The sequence below is a fragment of the Gobius niger genome (genome assembly GCF_951799975.1).
Source record: "Gobius niger genome assembly, chromosome: 12".
Taxonomy (NCBI): Eukaryota; Metazoa; Chordata; class Actinopteri; order Gobiiformes; family Gobiidae; genus Gobius; species Gobius niger.
This window is the reverse complement of record NC_136863.1, coordinates 20,537,679-20,547,123: the sequence shown is the minus strand read 5'-3', so window position 1 is coordinate 20,547,123 and position 9,445 is coordinate 20,537,679.

Here is a 9,445-nt window from a genome sequence, read left to right as displayed (position 1 = left end):
ATAGTATCACTTGACATTATCTTATGCAGACAACTGTAATCTTTCTTGTTGGCCCATAGTTTGAAAATCAAATAATGTCTTATCTGAGGCCACTTTCTGCACAACAGGACCATATCAAATCACATTTGAGTGAAAAATGAGACAGGCCATATTTTCAATTACATTTTAGCATAAAAGGATTGTTAATCCTGTCTCAGAGGTGCCAGGAGCTGCTAATGAATGCGCTTATCCCCCAGTTACTCGTGTGACTTCAGCACTTGGGGAAAGACAAAAGAAAGGCACACTTTTCTTTGTCCTCTCGCACAACAAGGTGGCTCTGTTTAATGGATGCAAATTCATTCAAGGTTAGGTAGTTTTTAAGGAAAAGCAAACAGAAAGTAATCTTGTAAACAACAAAGTGATGAAGCAGGTGAATGTCCATAAAAAGTGGGCAATTTAGGGCAAAATGTGTAGTCAGTTATTGGTCGCTTGTGTCTTGGAAGGAACTGATTTTTCCAGACACTTTCCCAAGACACATTTCAAGATGGCCGGGCTACTGGACTAGAGCCTGTGGGCCTTAAGCAAGAGGCATCTCAGATCAGTTACTAGAGCAAATATTGATATGATTATTTATCTCTTGTATGATCTCCGGTGCTTCTGGTGGCAGCGTTTCACTTTTCCTAAGGACTCAATGCCCAAATGTACCACAGCAGGTGTGCATTTATTTAATTCAGCCTGGTCTGGTTGCATTAGCTGCGGCTCTGGCCCAGTCAATAGTTAGCTTCATGATGGATGGTGTATTAATGCTCTCACTCCTTTGTGTTGTCACCACACATTATACAAATTAGGGCTAAACAAATACAGCTCTGCCAGCCCAGTGCCATGCATCTAATTTTAGCTTGTGTCACCTTGATACTAAGTAAAGTTCTATTTAATTAACTAAAGGTGCTGTGCGTCACCAGAACAGCCTAACCTCTGCAGCTCTTCTCTTAAATTGCTAATGGGATTTGCATGTGTTGGTTAGCTCTGCCAGTCTTTTGCAACAAGTGCTTTGGGGCAACCAGATAGGGGCAGTAGATGCAGCACCCGGGGACACATGTCTAGAACTTGAGCCAGGATTATTAGGGTTAGTCTGCTGGGCATGGTGTTTGTGAAAAGTCCTAGGAATCCAGAATGCCCAAGAAAAATCCACATTAATGAGGAAGACATGCAGACTTGAATCTATGTGGCGATTTCAGTAAAGTCACCTTGAGAATTTAATCTTTTTGCTCAGAGGCCTCATCTCCAACCAGCTGACATAAACCCTTTGTTACTTACCGACTACTATTTAACAGTCTCAGACACACCCAGGAATCTCGCTGAACTGCAACAGTTTTGTAAAGAAGGGTCATAGATATTTTGCAGAAAAACCTGAGACATTCACTGCAGTGTGGAATAAGTAAGTGAACTATTGTATTAAATAGCTGGCTGATCCTTCTTTTGCAGCAAAAACTGCTTTCCTGTAGTTGCAGATTAGACGTGCACAACGATCTGGATTACTCTTGGACCATTACTCTTTACAAAATTGTTGCAGTTCAGCGAGATTCCTGGGTTGACTTACTTTTTCCTCCCTGTCCTGTGAATGTTTACATGTTATGGCCATTAAAAAACATGATAACGTGTAAATGTTTGGGTGGTATTAGTTTAAACATACACTGTTAATTCATTCTTATGATACCACATTTTATGACCAATTTAGGCAGAAATGTGAGAAATTCCAAAATGTTCAAATACTTTTTCCTCCCACTGTATTAATCAAACTAAAGTGCTGGTCATGTTTATAAAAGAGTGGGTGCGGTCTATCGTCTGGAGTGTGGGTGTATGTGTAGGTGTTGCGTCTGAGATTTGGGCCTGACACACATGTTACAGCGCGCACCCGCCAGAGGTGAGCCGGTCACCGTCATTAGACCTTCTCACGCATCTGCTCGTGCCTGCTCCGTGATGTGATCCTTCACCTTCTACATGACAGCTGGCCATTTAGCACCAAATTTATGCCGCCCATGCCCTTTATCAATGCACCAGAAGGAGGGGGCAGATAGGGGGCGTCACTCAGTGTCCCGGCTCTGATTTGTGTCTCTGCTTTAACTCAACCAGACACTGTAATGACACATTGCGCCTTTGAAAACCTCAGATGGATGCACAAATAACGCATGGGCTATGTGTATGTTGGGTAGAATCTGAATATATTTGCATAATGTCATCACCAGGACAGAATTTCCTGATAAATCCAATCAGGAGACAGGTGTTGGGTATCTTTTTATAAGTTACACAAAATATGTTTCAAAAAGTCACCGTCAAAAGTTGTGAATTCAGATCAAAGCTTTAATTTTCTTGGATTAGCTTTTATTTTATTTTCAAACATTTTCATATCTTCATTTGGAGAAAGTTCTGTGTTTGTAAAAGTAAAACTCAAATGCGTTATTATTTCCCTATCAGGGCTGTTCGAGTTTGTGGTTTAATTTTTTCCCTTGCCCTTGTTTTGAAAGCTATTGCCACTTTCAGAAATGGTAACATTCCCTAAGGTTTTTTCCAGCATCAGGCATATTTTGATAAGACGCTCTGTCTTTTTCATATTAACAGATATGCATATGAAGTAGTTGTCTTTAATCAGCTCTTGCTTCAATTGCTTTGAAATATGTTCTCACAGCGACAGAAAACTTTTCCATTCGTAGTATTTTTGCGACTGATAATGTGCACCACATATTGGACTGGGGTTGGAGTAAATAGATGGTTTTCGTAAAGTAATATGTGCATTCTGTAACAGAATCTTTCCTAGTTAGTAATATACTGTAAGTCATGGGTAAATAAATATCAATCATTGCTGATGAAGCTTCCTTGATAATAGGTGAATCGTTGAACACTTGAACACTTGAACATGTATACTGCCAAGTACATACAGTATGCCGCCTAAAGCACCTTGTCTATGCCAGTGAGAGTTCACACACACACACACACACACACACACACACACACACACACACACACACACACACACACACACACACACACACACACACACACACACACACACACACACACACACACACACACACATATTGCTACTACAGCTTTGGGGTACTTTTTCTACTTCTGTAGAGTATGACAAACGCTTGAGTTGCATTATCTGAGTCTTTGAAAAATTCTTTTTAGACTGACTTTGGATCTGAAGGTTGTCCACTTCTCTGTCTGCTAACTTTAGATTGACTTTTCATTAACTCCGTAAGTTGCAGCTCTCTGAAAGTGTTCATGTGGACTGAATGATAATAGAGTGACTATCATGACTGGTTGGTGTTGGTTTCACACCTCTGATCATTGGAAGGTGTTCTGAGAACCAGTTGCGGGGCTGCATTATACATTACACTGCCTGGGCACAGACACGATGTTTGAATATGCATGCCGAGTGTGTGAAAATAGGTTTTATTTAGCATACTGTTACTGTGTAATCGAGGCATTGTACCTGTATTTATGAGTCACATCAAATGCATTACAAAACTGCAAAAAAAACAATGTTATTTTTTTCAGAACGTAAACCAGACTAAAGCTAGTGTCCATAATTATGCATTGACTGGAATGTGAAATAAAATAATGCTAAGATTATTATTACATACAAATTTGCATGAGTTCTGTTTTGGTAGTATATCCACCTGTTGTATCATTTGACATTCAAGTACTTTCTTATGGAAAAAGTGTTCACTTTGTTCTGTCTGTGCCTTTGGACGAGGCTCCCCACTGCGAGCTCAAACTGTAATCCTGCTGCTTCTAAAGGTCGGAGCGCTGAGCCAGGAAAGGTGTCATTTATATCAAAGCAACTTCATATGGAAATATGGACATGAATTCATAAAAATAATTCTAACAAAAAGCTATACAATTCATCCATCCATCCATTTTCTTCCACTTGTCCGTTGCTGGGTCGTGGGGGCAGCTGTTGGAGCTGCCCAAATCACATTGCACCTGCCCCTTATGGCTCCTCCTGCAGGTGGTGGGTCCACGGGAGGATGGCCTCACGATTCTAACCGGGCCTGTTGTTCTTTCATAAGGGGCTTCTGAACCGCTCTTTGTCTGACCCGTCACCTAGGACCTGTTTGCCATGGGAGACCTTACCAGGGGCACGAAGCCCCCGACAACATAGCTCCCAGGATCATTTGGGTGCTCAAACCCCTCCACCCCGTTAAGGTGGCGGTTCTATGAGGGGCTATACAATTCACAATGTTCTTAATAATGTATTTTTTTTTCTGAAATAATTTACAGATTTCTTTTTTATTTCTTTTTTGTGTACAAATTTCAAACTCCTACCTGCCTGCTGTGATGAACCACACAGATTATCATTCTTTAGTTGGTTGCCCATGAAGAGCAAAAGACAAGAGATGTTTTGCTGGGATGACAGTGGTTCAGGTACAGCCACCAAAGCTAAAGACTGCTTGTCTGGGTAGGAATGTGTTTTTGTGTGATTAGTGATGGTTTTAGAGGTTGTTGCCACAGATTGGTAGCCACATTTCTGTCAGTTCGGCCCAGGACAGTTGTGACTGTTAGTAGCCAATTAGTCCTGAATGACACTGAAAAATGCCAAGTATGTTGCATATTGTTAAAGGTAATACTACACTTTTTTATTATTATTAAAAGTGTGTGTAAGTCATACAAAAATGTCCACTTAACTTAAAAACAAGTATAGTCCATAGAAAGACGAGCCTAATATTTTGTCCTAAAACAGCTGTGGCGAAAGCATTACAGATTTCTCCCTTCATCGGCGCTCACTTGTCTGTGAGCCTCTCTGCCAGAGCTGATGGATGCCCCAGTGGCACTGAGTGTGTCTTTACTGACAGTAATGCCTGCTTTCAACAAGACCGATCCACACACTGCAGCCTATACTGATCTGAGCTCAAATGGGATATTTCTTATCATTATGGCCTGTTGTGAAAATGAGCCTGTCAGAGGAGCCTAACACATTTGGGTTCATTCTGGGAAACCATTGAACAGTGAAGGTGTGCAGCAGACTGAAGAATAAGCTCCAAAGTGTGGCCCATTCATTGTTTCATATGGAAAATTTCATCATCTCACTTTCACTGCATCTACTTATACAGAGGCTTCAACTCCTCCCTTCATGCAAAAGCTCTAATTCATTACATTTTACACTTGTTTTACATGTTTTACAATTTCCACAAGACACATTGCAGGAAGTGTTGTACAACCTTTATTTCATAGCCAACTAAAGTAACCAACATAGTGTAAATCATGCTGGTCATACTGGTTATATTATTGTGCCAGATTCTAATGCATTTGTGGCCAATTTACACAACAGACAAGATATATGGCCCGATCTTGTGCATCAAAACGGAGACGATAGCGTAACATTTTGCGCTCAGTAGGAGCGCACTTTGTGATTTTGCCACTCCGGACTTAGCGCATTTAAGTGGGTCGAGGCACACACATTTTCCTCCAACCAGATCGACTCTACATATAGCGTCGCCACTCGGAAAATAATTCGCCAAGAGCCTGCGCCGCCCCGTGCGCCGCCACAAGATCTGGCCCATAGAGTGTCTCTTGAACGTTAATGTCTAAAGGATGAGGCTGAACGTGTATGCCTTGAGGATAAGGCTGAACCCATATGCCATGAGGATGAACGTGTATGCCTTGAAGATGAGGTTGAACGTGTATGCCTTAAGGGTGAGGTTGAACGCGTATGCCTTGAGTATGAGGCTGAACGCGTATGCCATGATGATGAACGCGTATGCTTTGAGGATGAGGTTGAATGCTTATGTAACACTATATGTTTTAGGACTAGATGGTTATGGCAATGTAGCAATGTGACTGTACTCAGGAGAACCGGTTGTTTATGGAGTTTAGGGGGTATGAAAAAACGACAGACCAATAAAGGCTTAAATAAAGAAAATATTAATCAGGTGGACTTTAAACCACAAATAAAGTTCAGTTCAAATGATAGTGTCAGCCAGCTAAGAGCGACAAAAAGAAACATAGAAAATTGTTCAAATGATCAGTTTGTAATCCTTTAAGGTTTTTTAGCAAATGTTCGGTTCGTAATCCTTCGTTAAGGTTTGTTAGCAAAAGTTCAGTTCATAATCCTTCGTTAAGGTTTTGTAGCAAAAAGTTCAGTTTGTATTGTAATCCTTCGTTAAGGTTTGTTAGCAAAAGTTCAGCTCGTAATCCATATAGTAATCCGAGTAGTTGGAAAAAAAACATTCCCATAATCCAAGGACCTACGAGGTAAAACAAAACAAAAGGTGGTTCCTACCAGCTCGCCATCAGTTCAGTTCATGGGAGTTTCAGGGTGTACAAAAAAACCTGACCTGGAAATAAGGTCAAAAACAGGGAAAAATAATCAGTTCACAGTTACCGGTAACAAATCATAGTTCATTCACTATCATAATTGCAGTAATTTAAGCGCTAAATTCCGCAGTCATTAAATAATCAATAATCAAATCCTTTACGTACGTACATTCAAAAACTCATTAGGATATTCATAGCACAACATGCCGTCAACGCTACGAGCGCTAGGCTACTTACTATCAAAACAATCGGCCAATGTGTATCACAACCATGGCCATAGCGAAAACAAACAAATATACAGCGGCATAATACAGCTGCCGAACATAAGAAAACATGTCATATTTATCATGCAAGCGATACGATTCATGGCTTGAACCTATAAGGCTTTAAACAAAACAAACAAACAAAACTAGCCACTATCATAGCGGAGCTATGCATGGAAATAGGCGGAAGCGGTCGCCGCTCGAAACTTTGTATCAAACAGTGAGTAAACAAAGTTCTTACGCCGCAGGAATCATGCACAATATAACAAACACGTTAGCGAAACTCACCGCTGAGAGGGATCTTATCAAAGCTGATTTTAGAGGCGTTAAATCAAGCTAGAAGCCTCTTGAGATCCCAGACCAGACGCCAAGTTGCAGCCGCAGCACGCAGTGGGAGCGGGGGGGAGGAGTGAAGGAGGAGTAGGACGTTACCTGCGTACCCCATGACTTTTATCATTCCCAAATTGTCGGTGGGAGCAATTAGGGGCAGGGGCAGAACAGTCCGTGTCACATGATGGGGGTACAGGGTCAAATGATGGGGGTTACAGGTTCCCCCCTTGACTCAATGCACGTCCTCGTACATTGCCGGGTTGATTGGAAATGGGCGATGATGGGAAAGCATCATGGTTTACATCAATGTCGTCGGGGTCGTAACTGAAAGCTGTGCTCAGGCCTTGAAAGAACGACTGAAGACTCTTCAGGATGGGACGACCCAACTTAGCGTACTGTAGCCGGTCAGGGGCCTGCCTGATTCTGGTTGGGCGCCTGACTGGCGGATCAGATTCAGGGCTTGACGGTGAGTCAGGGCTTGAGGAGGATGAGGAATCTGTGGTCAAAGGTGCGGTGTCAGAAGGAAGAGCGTCTGGCTCAACAACGGATTCAGCACTTGCACAGTCCTCATCAGGAGAGTCAGAATCAGATTCAGGTGTCGGGTCAGGTAAGTGGAATTCTGCAGGAGGCTGTACAGTGACAGGCGGCAGAATTGGTGCTGAATCTCTGGGAAGGTCAACAACGGTGGTAAATGTCTGTGGTCCACTTGGGTGGTACCAATGCAATGGGATGAGCTCATCATCGGAATTCGGGTCTGAGTCATTGTCATTCGGCGACAGGGACGGTGTGGTCACTTTGAGGCCCCTTAATGACATCGACGGTGGTGGCGGGGTCTGGGTTGGCAAATAGCCACAAGGCAGAAGTAGGTCACGATGGAGGGTGCGGAGTGGTCGAGCCGCATGCTCTGGACGGACGGTGTACACTGGAAGAGAGCCTGCACGTTTCACAACGGTGTAGACAGTAGACTCCCACTTGTCAGCCAATTTGTGCTTTCCCCTGAGCTTTACATTCCTGACAAGTACCCGGTCACCAACTTGCAAGGCAGAGGCTGTCACATGTCTATCAAACCGAGACTTGTTCTTCCGCATGACCTTCTCAGAGTTCACCATAGCCATATGATAGCTTTTCTCAAGGTTCTCTTTGAGTTTCTGGACATACTGAGAGTGTGTTTGACTGTCATCACTCACAGGCAGCCCGAAAACAAGGTCGATTGGCAATCTTGGTTGTCGTCCAAACATAAGCTCGTATGGGGTAAAGCCTGTCACATCGCTGCGGGTGCAGTTATAGGCATGTACAAGGGGTTTTACAAAATCCTTCCAGTGCAGTTTGTCTTCATCAGTCAGAGTCCCAAGCATATTTAGCAGTGTGCGATTAAATCGCTCGACAGGGTTCCCACGAGGGTGATACGGTGTAGTGCGAACCTTGTGAATCCCAGCCATTTTGCAAAGTTCTCTAATTGTTCTTGATTGAAAATCCGCTCCCTGGTCGCTGTGTAACTTTTCTGGGATGCCATAATGGATGAAAAAATTATCCCACAAACACTTGGCGACCGTCTTTGCTTTCTGGTTTGGTGTTGGAACTGCAACTGCATATTTTGTGAAGTGGTCCGTGATTACTAGGACATCCTTGGTTCTACTGCGATCTGGTTCGATTGAAAGGAAATCCATGCACACCAATTCCAAAGGTCTGGTTGTCTTGATGTTCACAAGCGGGGCAGCCTTTTCTGGCAATGCTTTCCTTTTGATGCAGCGTTCGCAGGATTTCACTTTGTTGACAACATCAATCGCCAACTTCGGCCAGTAAAACCGGTTGCGAACCAGATCGAGTGTCCGATCTATTCCCAAGTGTCCCATCTTGTCATGTAACTCAGCCAGGACCTCAGTGCGACACTCCTGTGGTAGAACAAGCTGGTGCTGTAGTTGGCCACCGACTTGCCGTCGCCTCACGAGGATGTTATCTCGGAGTTCCAGTTTATTTAGTTCCCGTAACAGGAGAGGCAACTCAGGGAGCTCATCTCTGAGGGATGGGGGCGGTGTCAGGCCTGTCTCCAGCTGTGCAATTACGTGCTGCAAAACGGAATCAGCTCTCTGTTTCTCAGCTACCTCTGCAGCGGTGAACTGAGGGACAACAGAAGCAAATTGAACGTCATTGGTGTAACTGTCGGGCAGACTGTCAACATGCACTGAAAGCGACTGGATCAAAGCTGTGTCAGACGGCTGATCGGTTGAGCTATAGACAAGCTGTCTGTTGCAAACGGCCTCAACGGTGTGCTGGTCTATGGTGATCAGATTTGGATCGTGGAGATGCTGTTGGGCGAATCGGAGAATACGTTCTCGCTCTTTTCGTGACTTGTGATCTTCTGGAAGGGGCTTGTGTGGCCGCCGTGAGAGCCCATCTGCATCAATGTTCTGCTTCCCAGCCCGGTAGTTGATTTTGAATGAGAACGTCGACAGAGCGGAAAGCCACCGATAGCTGGTTGCATCAAGCTTTGCGGAGGTGAGAAGGTAAGTGAGAGGATTACTGTCAGTGAAAACGGTGAAGTGTGTACCATA